Source organism: Gavialis gangeticus, unplaced genomic scaffold (genome assembly GCF_001723915.1).
Source record: "Gavialis gangeticus isolate Ggan-Ray unplaced genomic scaffold, GavGan_comp1, whole genome shotgun sequence".
NCBI lineage: Eukaryota > Metazoa > Chordata > Crocodylia > Gavialidae > Gavialis > Gavialis gangeticus.
Window position 1 is genome coordinate 178,375,977 of NW_017729024.1, and position 14,568 is coordinate 178,390,544.

Sequence of the window (14,568 nt, forward strand, 5' to 3'; positions counted from 1 at the left end):
CTATGTGCGCATTCAAGCTGGCCCTTTACATCTCACTGCCCAACCCCTGGAAGGCCCCATAAGAAATTCCTGTAAACTTCAGCGCTTGAGTTCCTTAAAACAAACGTGAATGCCTCTTTGTGAATGATACGAGACACCCTATAATCTGCAGTGCTGCAGCAGAACTCTTATTTATTGTGTGATGGCCACCCCCTTGGCTGAAACATCAGGAACTGGCCTGGGGATCTTGGTTTGAACTCAAGAGCCACAGCTCCCCAGCTGGCGCCCCACCAAATCAGCAAAGACAGGTCCCTAATGAACCCCTACTAGTGGGTTGCAATGATCAGAGGCAGCAGCAGTAAAAACAGCCCTCACAGCTGCCGTTACATGTAAGGTGACAACAGCACACACAATATGGATAGGCGCAGTGCTGTAGCAAGGGGCTGGCAAGGGAGGTGACTGCCCCGGGCGCCGAAGCAAAGGGGTGCCAAGAGGCGTTGCCCAGCCAGGGCAGGGCACGGGACAAAGCCATGAGCGGTTCATTTGGGGAGGCGCGGGGACAGGGGAGGGCTGCCGCTGCGGGCTTTGTCCCGAGCACCAAACTTCATTCCTACGGCACGAAATAGGCACATCCCAATCCCAAAGACTTTGCAATTACAGACAGGTGAAGATCACACAAAAAGGTGGAAAAAGCCCTCTCTGGGAGGTCCTAGGACCAATAAATGTTTCTCACAGACTGGATTGATGGTGTACGGGCGAGTGTCCGTGGGCTCCAAGGTGTTTCTGGGACACAAACAAACAACAATAATATATTCTTGCCAGCCACCACCTGCGCAGGTAGTGAGCAGAGATCTGCCTGCAGGAACCACAGCAGGGCCTAGCCATGCTTCACCATCTCATTTGACCGCCAAGCTAGCGCATGTGAGCACGGTGGACCTTCTCTCCAGGTTTGAAGCTACCAGGCAAAGCTTTGCAAAAATGGTGGCAGTAATAAAATTCAGGTTGATTGTGGAAATACAGGGATTTTTTTTTCTTCTTGAAAAAATAAAATGACCAGCCAGTTCCAAATAAGAAAAATCTTGCTGAAAAGCAGTTTTTGAGGGGTAAAAACCAGTGCACTGCCCGCTTGCTAAACAGGCAGATCTGCTCTGAAACTTTAATGGGAAGGATATGATTCTTCTGCGAGCGCACTTTATGTGCCCAGCAATTAAAGGGTAAGGGAAGGGTATAATTTATGTAATTGTGAAATACAGGGAATGGCTTCCTGGGCTACAGTGTTTCTTTATTTCTTTGTTACGCCTTTTCTTCCTCCTTTTGTGTCTAGTGCTTGTGAAAGGTGATGGATTGGCAGCCCTGGAGACAGGAATCTTCTATTTATATTCACAGAGAAGGTACAATGTGAGCAATAGCAGTGATCACAAGGCTGCATCCTTCTTGCGCAGGGGTGACTTTGGGGGGAAGAGAATGCTCCACTTTTTTATGGCTCGTGATAGGACCCATCTATCCACATGGCCTCATCATTTCTTGTTCATTAATAAGCTTCATCCTTGCAGCCCCCTATGAAATATTACCTCATTTTGCAGGGAGAGGAACTGAGCAGCAGGAAAGATTGAACGATATGGCCAAGGTCCTACAAAAAGACTGTGACTGAGCCAGGAACTGAACCAATGCCTCTTGAGTGCCAGTCTAGTGCCCGCTGCATTGTCTCCCTTTCTTGTGGTATTTAAACCTTCCCAAGTAAGCTGGATTACTAAGTCATAACGAGGTCTCTAGTGGGCTTGCAGGGGTCTCCTGCTCCTCTTCTTTCCCCAGCAGATGGAAGATCCCTATGCTACAACTCATGTGGCTTTGTTGCCTTCATTGTCAATTCAGCGGCTCTTATTTATCAACTCGGTGGTCGGTGGTAATGCTGGGTTTTGTGATGGGGAGATGTGGAACCTCTTGGGAACCTTTTCCATCACCCTGTTTCACATAAGCCACCCAATGGTCCACCTTTACGTCACCCTTAGCCAAGCCTAGCTTTTGCCCATTTCCTCCATTCCTCTGAACTGAGGAGACACAAATCTTGTGCACCTTTCACTAGCTTTTGCCATGACAACAGAATCATCTGGTCACCATTCAGTGCACTGCTTGGGTGCCTGTCAGAGGCGTGTCAGTGGAAAATGAATTGGTTTGGGCTCCAGCAAGGCAAGATGAAAGGTAAGCAGCTTTTCACAAAATTAACACAGATTTTAGCGCTGTGATTTTTAACAATCCGTGGTGTCAGAGCCAGGACCTCTGAGCAGCTTTGTACAATCATCAAGAATATTTAACTACCTGTATAAGGAGCAAATTCATTTGTTCCATATGATAAGGATCAAAATCACAGCAGGGGAAAAGATGGATAGAAGTCTCCTTCTTTCCTTGCACAAATAAATGGACGATTAGAGCTCTGCATAGTTACTGGTTACATTTTGCTTCCATAGGACTTGACGTACTGAAATCCCAGGGATACTGGTACCTGTTTGGCATGCTGCAAAGTGGTTAAAATGCCCTGCCATCACACCAGAGGCATTTGAGCACCACTCTGGACTTGGGTTGAAGGTTATTGAAGCTGTAAATGGCTCCTGGCTATTCTTGTTGGGGAGTCAAAAGGGGCCAGTCGTGATGCTAACCGTATCACTCGTTCACGTGCCATTGACTAAAGAAATTGGCATGTGTAAACCATGCAAGTCCCTTGGGTGCCTAGGCTCTTCGGCTTCTTTTTGACTGGCATGCTTGCAACTAAGAAATGGCACTTGCATCTGCGTGTATCTCCCTCATTTTGGACCAAAATGTAACTCCCAGCCTGTGGCAGGAAATCCTGCTCTCTGATGTCAATAGGAACATTGCCATTGACTTCAAGAGAGCCAGGACATCACCCTTAGTGTTAACCCACAGATTTCTTGTAAACTGTACACTTCTTAATACTGCCAGTCACTCAGAAAAACCACTGGATGGTATACCATAGACCTTCGAGAACTTTATACATATTAAGTAAGGGAGACCACCACTGTCCTAAACATCATTGAAATATCTACCTACCTATCATGATGATGATGATGATAACGATGATGATGATTTATTTATTTGCACTTCAGGGGTTTCTCCCAACCATGAATCAAGGCCCTGTTGTGCAGTAGGAACTGTAAAGTCCTAATGAAAATGGTACCTACTCCAGACAGATTACTATCTAAGAGGAAAAAACTGTCAGGCTTGGGGACTCTGTTGTGAGATTGGGCAGACGGGCCACATAGATTGTTCTTAAGCCCCATCATTAACAAAATTAATTGCAGGTACTTGACAGAGTTATTCTTACATTATTATTATCGCTGCTGCTATTATCACTGCCAGGGGTGGGAAGACAATCCAACCCACATGACGCTTTGTAGGTGCCTATGTGATACTTCACCAAGCATGGAGTAATATCCATTCCCTGCTCTGGAGACCTGCCAATGTGAGAAATAAGAAGAGCCAAAGGAAGGCAGGAGACTACAGTTCAGGTATGGAGACATACAAAGTAGGAGGAGTTCAGGTAATGAAGCAGGCGATGAAAACCAAGTGGGAAGTATTTCCAAAAGAGATGAGTGCTATGGTTGGATTGCAGGGGTGAGAGAGAAGATGCTTGGTGGACACAAAAGGACGGATGATTTCAGACATGGGGGATGCCATAAATGAAGACCCAGGGCAGGGAGGGAGGAGCAATGAAAAGAAAATTAGAAGAGGATACGGACCAACCAAGAGGAGGAGAGCACAGAGGCAAAATTATGCAAGGCCTTGAGGTTGATTAGAGAAACTTCAAAGATTCCAGAAAAGACCCCAACCCTGTTAACTGCATGGGGATGGGGGGCAGGAGGGAAGCGTGGGATCTCCAGGGGAACAAGACTTTCGTGGCCTGCAGGGGCAGACTACAGCACCAGCCAAAACGCAAAGCTTGAGGCCTGGGACTGCTAGGCAGCTCAGGAGGGCTGCAGGGCAGGGGAATCCAAACAGCTTGGTAGGCTGAAAAAACAACCCTGGGCCCATCTTCAAAGGTGGCAGTCAGGTGACCAGAAGGCGTAGGGCTTGGCTGTACATAAACTTGGTGTCTGGACTGGGGCTGGCAGCCTATGCCTGCAAGCTGCAGAGGAAGGATCTGAGGACAAAAAGCTACCCCGGGGGCTGCGGAATCAAGTCAGCTCCTTATGGCCGTGGCAACTGCCGTGGCCTTGAGGGGATCTGGATGAGTTGCAATCAGATGGTTAACACGCTTTTTCTGCATTTAAATTTAACATCGGAGGACCAGGTGGTGGCTACAGAGGAGGTCTGGAGGCCGTGGAGCAGCGTACTAGGGATGCTCTGTGTTTCAAGACCTGCTTTGATCAGGGACTCATGGGGGTGAGGCCCAGGAATCCAGGGTTTCAGGCAACAGACTTGGGCTGAGGCACTCAACCAGAGGAAAAGGACCAAAGCTAGGAAGGCTGAAGCCCAAACAAGGGTTTTGGGGCTCTGAGGGGCGCAGTGTTGGTTTGGGTTAGGAGGTCCCCTCCCAGTGGCAGCTGAGAGATATCTGCACAGCATGTGCGTGTCTATGGGGGCAGCTGGAGGCCGTGATTGTAGCCCATAAGGGGTAGAGGGGTAGAGGCAGAGGACTCCTGCAGATTTGGGTGGGGAGGCAGAGAGGCTCCGAGGGTTAGGTAAAATGAAAAAGACACCAAGGAAGAGGCTTCCCCGGCCTCTGGAGGCAGCCTCCCCAGGTAAATATCTTAAGATCAAGGCATGGCAGGTGAAAGACAAGAGGGGAGGGAGGCTGGGGACTGCAGACAAGTGAGTCTGATCACAAGAGGGTGTCAGATCCCCTGAGCCTACGACAACATTGTCACAGTTGCTAGGGGTCTTGGATGGAGAAGAGCTGGCAGGTTTCCCAGAAGATGGGGCTGATGGGGGAATGGTTGATTTTCCAAGGTGACATCAAAGAGGAAGACATGAATGCTGAAAGGCTGAAAAAATAAGGTTATTTAGTTTGGAGAAGAGAAGACTGTGGGAAAGGGATTTGATAACAGTCTTCAAATACCTGAAGAACAATGAGGATGGAGCTGGGCTTTTCCCTTTGGCTGTAGGGGACTGGACTCGGTTGGATATTAGGTGAACTTTCTGGCTACGAAGGAGGTCAAGCATTGGATCAGGATGCCTAGAGAAATTGTGGTGTCTGCATCTTTGAAATTTTCAAGAGCAGGTTGGACAGACTCTTGAATGGGAGGGTTTAGTCAGGGATGATCCTACCTTAAGCAGGGAGCGGAACAAGATGACCTTCTGAGGTCCCTTCCAGCCTTACTCTCCTATGATCCCATGATCCTTTTCTTTCCCTGAGAACTGCCCTCATTTGAATTCCAACTACTTCTCGCTTCTGATCATTAAGGCTAAGTACAGACAGTCAGAAAGCCTGAGGCTGAATTGATTTAGTCTTTGCAGGTCAGTCTATGCTGCAAATGAACAGACACATTCACTTGTGATTCCAGAAATGCAGCCATGTGCCTGCAGTGGCTCAAGCCAGAAGCCGGGGGCATTAGAGCACAGCTCTCTGGCACATAGCCAGCAAGGACTGTGTATTTGCTTCCTCTTCCTGCTGCCCCTGAGGTCTTTGGAGCTTGCAGCCCAGACTCACAGGAGAAAGACTCTGCAGGGTTGCTCATCACTTCCTCTTTCTGCTTCCAGGTGCCTCTGGGATTTGTAGTCCACAGTCACAGCCAGCAGTAAGTTTAGCAGGGCTGGGCAGCTCTGTACTCAGGGGAAGGGAAGTTTAACTTCCCCTCCCTGGCCCCAGATCCCAGCCAGGGTTTGCCTGGGAAGGCCAGGGAGCCAGCCCTCACTGCTCTACCTAGGGAGCAAAGGGGTGGGGCCAGCCAAACTCTCTGGAGCAGGCAGCCCAGCCCAGTCCAGGGCTGCAAAGCATGCTGGGGGACTCTGATTTAACTTGAACCAGGAAGGGGTCTGGGACAGAAGTTTCATAAACTGGTTTGACCTAAATCAGTTAAGTCTGATACTATATTCAACCAGGTTTATCTTAAACCAGTTTCAGCCATTTTGAAACAGGCTTATGTGCACTGAACTTCTGTTCTGACACAGGTTTAAATTAGTTTCTGATTACTTAAGCTGGTTTATGTGTAACTTCTGTCCCTAGCCCAGGAATCTTTTGTAGATGAGGACACTTGATTATTTATGTTTCTCTCAGGTCAAACGCTTTTTTGTTCTTTTAATGCAAGTAAATAGGTTTTGGGGTGATTAAATCCCAAATTCTAGTGAACAGAATGCGGTTATTTTATGCAGCACATGAAAGAACTTAACAGCATTTTAAAACGAGTAAAAACTTCACTCATTACTAAAGGGAGAAAAAGATCCGTCAGAAAATGTAAGGGTAACAACAAAACAGGCTTCGCCCTCCCTCACCCTTGCTAAAGTTAGTATCTCCTTGTGTCTATTTTAATCCCTTGAATTGCAATGCTTTCACATCCATCATTATCAGCACAACAAAGCCTGCTATAATTCACAGTGAGTTAGACTGTTCCAGGGACTGCTTTGTACACTGGGCAAAATACAGCTCTTGGGCCAGCTTGGTGTTGCTTCATGGATGTTGAGAGAGCTACGCTGCTTTATGCCAGCTGAGGCTCTGACCCTTTCTGTTTACCCTGGGTGGCCATTTCCATCACCTTCCAGCTGTGCAACAGGTGCATGTTAGAAATCCTGCACCTGGAGCCCCATATACCCAGGATGTTGAGTTCCAGACATGTCACTCCACAGAAAATGATTGCAATTATACATATTACAATGGCGAGTGACACTCCACTATGTTCAGCACTGCACAGACACAGGCTAAAATACAGACCTTGCCCTGAAGGGTTTATAATGACAAGGCAAATTAATGTTAAGAAGGGAAGCAGTGGTGAAGGGACTTGCCTAAGGTCACAGAGCAGGTCAGTAGCAGAGCAGGGAACAGAAGAACCGAACCCCAGTTTCATGACTCTGAGTCCAGTCCCCCACCCAACAGTCCTCACTGCCTCTGGGCATTTATTATTTTACTCTGTTCAGCTTTGACCTTATGAGTACTCTTAACCTTCTACTGGCAGCTTCCTAATGGGCAAATAAATCTCAGGAGAGTATCTCAAATTCTTTTTTATCACAGACTGTATCAGTGTGATAATAAGATCAGCCTTCAGATTCCCCATTAAGCCACAGAAGGTGTGGCCATCAGTCATGCTTTTTTTGGCCTTAATTGCCAGACAGACACTTTAAGTGGTAAGTCCATCTAATGAGCCCAATCATTAAAACATCCCTGGGTTTTATTTGAGAAAGAAAATTATATTACTTTAATAAGGGGGGTTACATCTCTTGCCCCCCTATTCAATCATATGGCACAAAGAAAGTGAGATCTTTTCCATAAACTTGCCTTGGATGTGTTTCATTTAAATACTTCCCCCTGCCATCACCACCTCAGAAAAAGGTAGCTTAATAAAATCAACTGTAGAAGAGGAATTGGGTGGCAGGACAAGGAACAATGATCCAGAGGTAAAGAAGAAAGAATCTAGTCACTGAAGAGTATTTCTGTGAGAACAACAGGGCACAGGAAGAGACCCGCAAAGGAGATAGTTGAGGCCCCATCATGGAAGTTCTTTGAGACTACAATAGATACGAAGTCAGGCATTGTGTAGTCGATGCAAGAGGTTACAGTGGATGATCTAAGTGCTCTCTCCTTGCCCTGCTTTCAGAATAGCTCTTACTTAAACATCTAAGGACACGGCTCTGCATGGTTTGCGTGAGCAGTCCTCGTTCAGTGGGACCATCCTTGACTTCAGTAAAAATCTGAAGCATTTGTACGGTGCTTCAACATGTTTGGAGCCCTTTGACTCCTTAAGGAATCAATTGATTTGGAGCCATGTGATTCCTTAAATCAATCCCAGCAATATCTCTAAGACAGTTAGGTAAGTATAGTGTTCCGCATTCTCTGTTTTTATTTAAAAAAAAAAAAAGATCCGGGAATTTTTCAGGATTTATCTTCAAAACATAAAATCTGAGATGAAATCAGGATAAAAGGAAGAAAATAAAAAAATCAGTTTAAATTGGGGAAAAATAAGTGGTGAGGGAAGGAGGGAGTATGGCTGGGACTAAGGAAGGGGTGGGGGTAGGGGTGTGGCACAGCCCGTTGGCTGCTCCCAAGGCCGCAGCAGGGATCAAAACAGGGAGAGCTGTCAGTGGGAGCGGGGTGGGGGGGGTGTGGCACTTGCTGCTACGCACCCCCTGGGAGGGCTGCAGGCTGCGGGGCCTATGCCAGGTTCTTCCTGGGGCACACATGCCCCCGGATCAGAGGCAGGAAGCACGTGGTGCCGTGCCCTGCCTTTCTTCCCTGGCTACATTCGCCCCTGCTGCAGCATCCTGCTGTCGGGCTGCCCTAGTGTTTGGGGGGAGGAAGGAGTGGTGCATATCTGGATGTGCAGGGTGGGTGACCTGACCCCAGCACCAGCACCTCCCACCCCATCCAGGGTCAGGGCTGGGAGCCGCTTACCCCCAGGCAGCAGCTGCCAGCGCCCAGGGCAGGGCCGAAGCTGGAGCCGCTGGGTTGCAGCTAGGACCCGCCTGCCCCAGGAGTGATTCCCATAGCCCATCTCACCCCACCTGGGATCAGAGCTGAGACCCCCACACCACCACGCAGTGGCTCCAGCCTCTGTGGCCACCGCCACCCCTGCCTGCTCCACATCTGGCCATCGCCACCACCTACCCCATGTCTGGCCAGAAACCTGTGCCTCAGATAACTGGCAGAGTGGCACTTTTAGCTTACCAGCAGCACCCATTTTTCAATTCAAATCCCTGTTAACCAGCACAAGTTGGGAATGTACCATTCCTCACTCATGCCAGTTAACAGGGATTTGAACTGAAAAACGGGTGTAAATCAGTAAAAACTGAATGATTAAAAAAAAAATGGAATTTATCAGTGAAAATTGGTAAAAACTGAGAATGCAGAACACTAGGCAAGTATTACCATCCCCTAGGGAAAAGTGATGCAGACAGGCTAAGCAACTTATTTAAGGCCACCCGAGTCAGTGCCAGAGCCACTGTATTTTGAAATTCAACACCATACTGAAGGCCAACACTATATCATGCAAGTCCAATGCAAGTCCTTGAAACAAGGCCTGTTCCACTAGCTATGTACAAAAGGTTGGGCTTCATCCTCTAGAGTAGACCATGCTGCCTCTCAGTAGAAATATTCTTTTGAGAAAGGGTAAAGATTTGCTGGATCAAATTCCAAACCTCCATCCATCATCCATCCTTCTATGTCCTCCTGTTGCCCATCACTCCAGGATCTGAGCACCTTTCACATACTGACTCCACATAAAATCAACAGCAGTTGCAAAATCCCTAGTGGACTTCTAAGTTTACTTATGAATTGCTGGCCTTCCCTGAAAGTTTCTGAGTGCTGTTGCCCACATGCTAAGGTACTCAAGCTCTCCACTACAAGACTGAATTGATGTCCCTCCATCATAAAGTAGCAGATAAAGTATCTGATGCTTTTACATGTGATTTACTGTATAGTAAGACTATATAAGAAGCAGAGATGTGCCTAAGCTGCTAAACTTGGATCCAGATCTGGATTCATCCAAAGTTTAAGGGTGTTTGGACCTGGGATTTTAGTTCATACTCTTTTCTAATAAAAGCAGTGAAGCATGACAGGGTGTGTCACTTTGTGCAAGAGCACACCCAAAATGCTGCTTTGTGAAGCAAAAGACACTGACACACCCCAAGACACCGTAAGGGTGTGGGCATCATACAATGATCAGTCCACACCCAGAATCTCCTGCTACAATTTCAATCCAGCTCAATTTAAGAACTGGGAAATGCTTTGCTCAAAACCAGGAAACAACATTTTCACAGGCCTCTAAAACAGCCCTGCAGATGTGTCTTAATTTGAACAAGATTTTATGGCAAATTTAAATGATTTCATTATCACATATTTATTTTCTCTCCATGGAAAGAGCCATGTTTAATTTAACCAGAATTGTTTTTAAAGGGGAAAAAATGAATCTTTGAGCATGAATCTGAGAGCCCCTGTTTTCATCCTCCCCGCTTGCAAAACTAAAACAAAGATGATGGAAAAATTCAAAGTGGTAACTGGTTTCATTCGGATTAATTATCCAGCCGTAGAGCTATGCATGGGACCAACCATACAGACAGTCAGACAGAAAGAGTCAAGTCCCAACCTCATAGGCCTTAATTGCAAATTAGTGGGGGCAGAATTTGTTATTAAGAAATAACATGACCCTCATTAATATTAAGAGGTAACAGAAAAAATAATCAATTTGTTAGTAAGAAGTGATAAATTCCCATTTGGCTGTAATAGAAGCACGAGTTTGTTATTATGGGAAAAAGGAGACCCCCTTTTGTTATTGTGAGATAATGGGTGAAGAATCAGATTCTTATTAAGAAAGACCTAAAACATCATGCACATGCACGGTACTCATGAAAACACTAATTAAACCTGCGGCATCAGGGTGATGCCTACAGCAATAGAGAGATTAGGCAAGTACTTTCTGGTCTAAGATTCCTCAGCACGAGCAGGGTGGGGAGAGAAATATGCTACTCAAGTGTCAGCTCACCTGCTCATACGCAAACAGCGAGCGGTGATGAGGAGGAAGAAGAGGATGTGAGAAGGGATCTCTCAAACTTCCACTTCGACACAGTAGAAAGGTGTGGGCATGATATTACAAGCCTTCTGAGCAGAGGCAAAGCTTAAGTGTGGGCAGGATGGTGTACACGTCCCAGCCAGCACAGCCAGGTAACACAGGGCTGCAGAACTGCAACAATACGTTTTCAAGGCTGAGAATATGCTTGCTGGAACCAGGACATGACAGACAGCCGAAAACACGGAGAGTCGAAGCCTACCAAATGGATAGGCAATGTGGCATGCCTGCTGTAACGCTACTGAGGGAGGAGATGGAGTCTGCAGGGAGAAATTAAAGATGTGTTTCTGGCTGATACAGCAGGGATCGTTCGGGTACAAAAGGGTTAGTCAGAAGATTCCTGGAGGTTGCTATTTGCCTTCAGGGCAGTGGACACAAGTAGATCGGGAAATGTTTGTGCAGATAAGAGAGTTCTGCAAGAACTGCAGCATCTTGATCAGGGCCAGGGGAGATAGTGATTTGGAAAACGGGGCCTGGGCACAACCTTTGCAGCATTGCTAGTGGTAGGATAATAAAAGTGACTGGTGCTATTAGTGTTTGGACCATGGCAGGCCACAGAACTGCCAGATGAGGTTGGGTCTCCGTTGTGCCAGGCATTGCTGTTATTCAAAAGCATCTCTAGTGCCGTAGCACCTAAGGTCAATAATCGGGGTGGCAGGCACTGTACCAGCTACAGAGAGTAAGCAGCAATCTTCACCTAGAAGGTTCCACTCTAAATAAACGGTGGGAGAAAAGAAAACCCTTGTTTGTACAGATGAGGAATAGAGATACTCAGCGATTTGCCCAAGGCTACACAGGAAGCTTGTGGTAGGGCCAAGATCTGAAGCAATCTGAGTCACAATCCAGCAGCTTAACCATAAGATCAGCCTTCCACTGGCCTCGTGCCCAGGCCTGGATTTTGCACTGCAGTGAGCAGACAACAATAGATCAAAGCCCACCGGCCCAATTCTCCAGGCCTTTCACTAACCACATTTGGGAATTCAGTGAAATCAAGGGAGTTTCACCTGAATTAAGACAAAATTGAGTAGAGACTTCAGGCTTCAGTCTGCTAATAACAAGGGGAGTTTTGTTTGCACTGTGCTTGTAAGAGGACGCTGATGTTTCAGATTTGCAGGAAGCCAATTCAAATAACTTGGGCATTGGAAACTTGATTTTTAAGGAGGGGTCTGGAACCCCCACCTGCTTTGGGGAAGTGGAAAGACAGAGAAGTCAGAGAGGCTTGTCCCTGAAGTCCAGCTCCTTTTAAGCCCAAACCCAGGAAGGGAGGTTACTGCGGTCAGCAGGAACGCACCACAAGCAGCAGCACAAGCAACTGTGGGCTTTCAAAAAATAAATAGTGGGGAAAGATGGGTGAAGGAGAGAAAGCTAAAAATAAGCAGCAGCAAGTGAAGAGGATTAAAGGAGCCCAAAAGAAATGGCAAAGAGCAAATAGCAGAGCATCGTTCAGCAAACAATAAAGGCCTCTTGCAATCTCCCTGCAGTCGGTGGGTGTGGGAAGGGAAAGAGACGCACTAAAAATGATAGAAGGGACTTGGAGATGGGGCAATTCAGCCCTGGCAGATTTGTTAAGTAGTGATTTTCCTTCTGGGTTTGCAGAAGATGAAGGGGGCTCAGGGCTGCTTGAGACAGGAATTGTATTTCACTGCCCGCTGGAGAAGGCTAAGGCCAGTGTGCAGATAGCAACAGAAATGGCTGTAAAAAGATTAGCTGCTCTTAAGGAAAGACTAAATAGTGGATTCAGACATCCTACCCCAGTTGTAATGAGAGCCGAACTGAGTGAAGCTTTGTTTGCTGCTTCTCAAATTCCTAAGACTTCGCATGAAACATCACAGGCCTGATCTGAGCTCTCCTTGTACAAGTTTATTTCTGTCCTTCAAGTGTCTTTTTTTTTTTTAATCCTTGCCATATATTTTTCTTTTATTGCACCTACAAATGGTCAATCACCAGGAATACCCTCTGATGGAGGGTCACGGTACACAGTCCAGGAAGGAGGGCATTATGTTCAAAGGTTTAGGGGTGCAAAAAGGCAACTGTATCTGCAGGCCTAGTACACACATATGCTAGCCCAGGGGGTGGAGGTGATCTGCAGTTTACATTCATACGTGAGCACTGTGGCTAACTGGCCAGATGTGTGTGCAGCCATTCCCAGTAGGGTATGCTGTCGTCCAGACCGTGTTTCCATTCATAAATCTGCATACTTCATGTATTGAAAGCCAGGCCCTAAATAGTTCCTTTTCTTATCCCACCAATCCTCTGCAGTCTTTTGCAAGTGCACATTAAAGCGCCAGTTTGGCAAAGGGTGTAAGTATGTGAACTTAATTTTCCACATGTGAGAGGTTCCACTGAAGCAAATTAAAATATGAACTCAACCCGTCTACTCGCACCCTTAAAGCTAAGCACATACTTATTGCTTAAGTCCTTTGCTACAGTTATTTAGTTAAACTGACAATCCATCCTAGAGATAGATGTGCTTTCTCTTCCTACTGATTTATTCTATTCTGTCTTCACCATGATGCAGATAAACCACCATGGAAATTAAAATAAACATATATGCTTTACAAAGAAAAGGGTAAAGCCCAGAGCACTGTGAGGGGATGAATTACAACTACAAAGGCCTGCAAAAACTAACTAGCTTTTAAAGCTCAGTGAAGTTTACAGCCAATTCTGTGGAACCTGGTATTCTGAAAACCATAGTTTAGTTATAGGAGATCAGCACTGAGATAAGAAAAGTTTTCTCTTTTTCTAAGGTACTTGTATTGGTCTCTTTACCAGTGTATGTGCACTTCATAATCTGTCGTGTAGTTAGTTCCACAACATCCCTGGGAGACAGGGAAACCTGCAATTCCCATTTTACAGATATAAAACTGAGGCACAGAGAGGCTAAGAGACTTGCCCAAGGTCATGTGGGAGGCCTGCAGAGGAGCAAGGAACTGAATGTCCCAAGTCCTAATGCCAGGACCATCATCTCTTGCTTGGACTAACACAGCTAAATAACAATTGCTGTAGCCGGGGATCTTGATGCCTACTGGACCAAACCCCAGCTAGTATGAGGTGGGCTTCATTCACCTCCGAGGAACTAAGCTGATCTGTGTCACTGAAGGGTCTGGGCAATGATCAGCACGAAGGGTAATACAAGACATCTCATACTGGCAATCGGCCTTCAGGGTTCTGGCCATCTCTCAGTCCAAGAAATGATGTTCTGCCTCCCTAAATCCACCTGGGATTCAGCTGGTCTTTCTGTCCTAAACGGTTGGGTACTACATACGATTGTGGACTAGAGAACAGCTGCTGTTGTCACTTGGACACTTGTATATCCACTCCTAACTTGATGGCAATGAAATGGTGGCCTGGGGCTGTTTCACTTGACTAGTTAGCTTACAGCACCAGACACATCACCCCTGACTTTGGCCTGCATTGAATGATGGTCAGATTAGATAATGTCCAGAAAAGAATGGAGGGGTATCGTAGAGGAACGCTTGAAAGCACTGGCCTAGCGGCTAGGCGCAGTAAAAGACACCGATCATAGTATAGCCAGGATGCAAAGGGAAGTGCAACCCACACCACTGTTGCGACCATGTTGTAGCATGGCTCCAGTGCTGCTTGGATGCTGTGTTCTGGGTGGGAAGCAGGGTCCTGTACTAGCCGACCGATCCCCTTTGCTGTGCTCCCTCCGTGGCTCTTTCTCGAGTCGATACCCCAGTGCTGATTTACATCACTTCCACTCTTGACTTCATCCCCATGCACAGATGTCTGGGCAGTGCCTCTCCCGGCATATGCTGGAAGCACAGAGCATCCTTAGGTGCTCCAGGTGGACAGCACATGTCCATGGGACAAGCCCATTGCTTCAGCTTGTGCCCAAGGGAGC

General features: G+C 46.8%; 1 protein-coding gene across 2 annotated transcripts in view; it reads right to left on the reverse strand.

Annotated features, from left to right (window-relative positions):
- ZBTB7C (zinc finger and BTB domain containing 7C) overlaps positions 1-14,568 on the reverse strand; it is a 193,436-nt gene that overhangs the window by 79,223 nt on the left and 99,645 nt on the right. The window lies entirely within an intron of this gene.